Consider the following 4,225-nt stretch of genomic DNA (forward strand, 5'->3'; position numbering starts at 1 on the left):
CATTAAATCCGAGAGCCAAAATTTCGCTGTCAGCAAATACACACATTTTCAATAGTTAGTTGTTGTAATTAGCCACTTGAATTTAACATACTTGAGAAAGTTTCAATCATCTTAAGANCATACTTCTGCCTTTCCATGAAGTTTTTTCTCCAGCATCTGAGTGTTTGATAGTAATGAATGCCCATGTTTTCGACATGCTCCACGCTGCATTTCAGAGAAAGAGAGAATAATGAAGGGAATGGTCAATAATAGAACTCAGTATTTACATATAACTTGTACCATAGTCTGGATGTGGTTGCCATGGCTGATGTTATCCTACTTAGAGAGGGTAGGCAACCTCCTGGAAATATATATTCCTTTATAAAATCAGAACTGCGCCTATATTCATCATAACGCTCATCTGGGATTGATATGAACTACACAACAATAACCATCTTCACAAATGGTTAGAAGTAATTTTAATACCAAAAAGAATGTACTTGTTGATAATCTTTCATTTGTAGAGCATANCATGAATTTCTATTATCTAAACACAAAAACTTGTATAGAAGAAATAATCTATCAAATACCTGAAGAACAAGAAGTCCATTTTGGGCCAATACTGATTCACAACAACCAAAGAACTCTTCCATGTATTCATGGCCAACAGCTTCTATCATTTCACTGAAATATGCTTATACAAGTCAAGTAATATGTTGGAAAGATTGCAACAAGTCTGCAAAATTAAACTATAAATAGCTCACCATGATATAATCCTGTCGAATTTGTACGTCTTGGGCAATTGGCGATAGTCACACAGTAGAAATTTGATTCTATCCTGGAATCAACACCATTAATATAACATGAATTCGCTCTTAGCTTATTCTGATTTTGTGAAGAATCAATCGTACTTATATAAGGAAAATTATGGAATCGTAAAAAAATGAGCTTGTTGANACCTGAAGTCCAGCATCTTTGACTCTTTGTTCTGCAAGTTTCAGTTGTTCCTTGGACAAAGTGATACCAGTGTATCTGCAGCCTGTTTGTTTGACAACTTCAATGGCTAAACTTCCCCATCCACATCCAATCTCAAGAATTTCATGCGTCTTATCAATTTTAGCCTTCGTTTTTTNAANANAAAGAAAAAGAAATCACATTATACATTTTTTAAGATAATAGCTGAAATTCTAATAAAATAGAAATCAAAAGCACATACCTTTTGAATCAGAAGGGAAATTTTTCTCCTTTGTGCATCTTTCAAGTCTTCGTCTTTGTTCTATCAGATAATTTAACAAAGAAAAGAAGGAAGAGTATTAGCTACTGCTGCTGCAGGAATTGGAGAAATACTTTTGATATGAACTTCGGACTCAAGCATCAGATANCTGTTCTTGCCTTGANCACTGCACATGAGTATGTCATTGTTTCATCCAAGAAAATTGCAAAGAGTTCATTGCTCTGGAAACAGACCAAAGAAAAATTGTAAGCTTCAAAATTCTATTTNAGTAAACTCTCACTTGATAAGGAATATTTAGTTTGATGTTCTGTGATCGTGCATAGCTAGTTATATGCTTATACTACTCTATATTGTTGGATAAGCTCCTCTAAAGTCACTGAATCTAGGAGCTTTAGAATTCATACCAGATCATAATGCCTAGAGATGTTCCTGCGAGCCTGTGTGAGAGTATTTCTCCTTGAAACATGGTCCATGAAGAACTTTGCAGATGTCAATGCAGATGTAAAGAATACTGGTGTCCACCAACCCCTAAAGGCAAAAAACAAAAAGTGTGGTATGCAAATGCAATTAACTACATATAAATGTCGACTACAAGTCATCATATAAACTTACCTATTCTTCTTGAGGTGTGAGTTGGATGCATTTGAATCGCGGTTGGCTATGAGAATCTGCAGTAAAATTGTCAAGGTACAAGAAAGTAAAGTGTAAAGTCCCAAAGAGACAACTCAATGTAAGATTCAGATGAGAATGGTTACCAAAATAAAATTCAAGAGACCTTCATCTTTATCAACAAATGAAAAATCCCCGTTGATATATGCATCTGCAAGGCCTAAATCTGCCTGTGCCATCACCTGAAAACCATGTACGAATGATCGTTTTTAGTTGCTTGTCAGCTAGAATGGCATTGATCAATAAACATGCTTAACGTGAAATTTAAAAGTAAATACCTTCCAATAAAATTGTGGACTGTGGATTCTCAAAACACTCTTCACAATGCCTTTTCCTCCAGTTCCCTCAAAGTTGAACATTGTTCCTCCCTCTTCTAATAAACTGTACACCTCAAGGTAAATGCACCATTACTAATGCCATTTTTGACAAGTCAAATCCATAGAAGGTGAGCTCACTACTAAATATAAACTATCCTGAAACATCTTGTGATGTTACTATCAAACATATTTCTTTTTTGTTTTTTATGCGAATTNACACTGTAAGAAGTAAACTCACGTTAAACAACCAGTATTGACATAGTAACTCAGGAATCTAGTCACAAAAATGCGTGCTCCCAGTTCCTTCCAAGAAGGTACCATGTGTTTTGGGTTGGTCTAAAGGACACAGCGTTTTCCAAGAATGCCATGAGCTGCAATCATTCCAGCCTGAAGAATAATCTTACAGTTTAGTTTTTTTGTTTCACTTCAACAGATTGATGACAATGTACAAGAAAATTGACTGCCTTAATAATTTCCACTTAAGGAGACTCTTGAAAGAAATATTTTCAGTTAAGACTGTATTTCCACTTTCATTATGAACTTAGCTTTAACTACCTTAAATCCATCTTCATGAAATCCATTACCTGAAAAACACATATATATGTATGTTTAGATCACTGGTATATNTGAAGCACATATAAATTCCTCAATCTAACACAGGTTCTAAAAATAATGGAAACTTAGTAGGCATAAGTGAATTNATGGAAGCATAAGTAAAAATAATGTACCTTGGTAAGCCCCTGAAAACCAAATTTTTCTTTTCCCTTGAATATGGTCTAGCTCTAAGGAGGCTTTGAATGCAGCAACTGATGGTACTGGATGACCAGTTGACCATTTAAGCAAGGTATTTTCTGGTATGTGATCAGGATTTAGAGTTACAAAAAAGGGTTGACTTGTTTCTTTAATATTCTGCAAATTAGAATGAAGATCAACAGACAAGTTTCTTCATTACTCGCTTTAGTTAGAATAACATAAAGAAATTCAGTTATGATCAATGCATTTATAAGAAAATTTACCAACCTGAAGAATATTGAGCCAGTATGTGACACATACTTTATTGTTGTTACTTCCAAGAAAGTTCCATGCGCTCCATGCTGCTGGGTTTTGGGGCATTAAATTTTTGTCACGATGAAGAAAAATATCACTGCCAATACAGATCAAAGAATAAATTTGCATTTGGTCTGATTTGAAAATAGATGACAAAAAGATTCTTGTGTTAGCATATTAACATTTTTCTGTCATTAACATACGTGATCACAAGAATATACACAATGGCAACCAGGCTTAAGAAACTGAATTTTCTGCTCAAGGTCCTGAGAGAAAATAAATTTAGGGATGTTTTCATCCTTTGGTGTGACAACATGTTAATCCATGACATTGAGTCATTAAACATTTTTATCCAATGTAAACTCTGTTGAATCCACAGAAATGATAAAGCAAAGGTACCTTATTGCATGCATGCATGCATTNGATCAATACTTCAAATGTAAATATAACGACTACAATTTGAAATATAAGAATGGATGTTTTACCTGTAAGCATATTGAAAAGCACCAAGAATTCTTCGCTCATCATATGTTGCTTCATCTCCTAATAATCTCAAGGCATCANGTGCATGCACTGCCAATATGCATCCATCAAACACTTCTGCAGAACCATCTTTGCAGTACACAACACATCCTGCAATTATTTCTCTAACCATGTCACTAGAATAGCAAGAATTACATAGTTATTATTAGAAAAANGNCAATGTGCATGCNAATCAATCAGATTGAATTCACCTTCTCTCTGTGAAGAGGAAGGAGTTNAAATGGATTACTCAATCACCTTTTTCAGTTGTCGAAACCAAGTGAACCTCACGGTTAGTTATTATGTGATTACCTTCCCTTTCAAGCTCTTCTTCGACCTGATTTTTATAACAATAGTCAGTGAGAAAAGTTGATTTATAACTTACAAGTTGAAAGATCTCTTGCATGAGAGACACTGAAAATGTCTCTCCAAGTGATGTAGTTGTAAATTTAAGACA

The 4,225-nt window shown here is 34.5% G+C and overlaps 1 pseudogene; it reads right to left on the reverse strand.

Annotated features, from left to right (window-relative positions):
• LOC106766063 overlaps positions 1-4,214 on the reverse strand; it is a 7,583-nt pseudogene extending 3,369 nt beyond the window's left edge.
• Between the last annotated feature and the right edge of the window lie 11 nt (positions 4,215-4,225).

The sequence above is a fragment of the Vigna radiata genome, chromosome 7, assembly GCF_000741045.1.
Source record: "Vigna radiata var. radiata cultivar VC1973A chromosome 7, Vradiata_ver6, whole genome shotgun sequence".
NCBI classification, from domain to species: domain Eukaryota; kingdom Viridiplantae; phylum Streptophyta; class Magnoliopsida; order Fabales; family Fabaceae; genus Vigna; species Vigna radiata.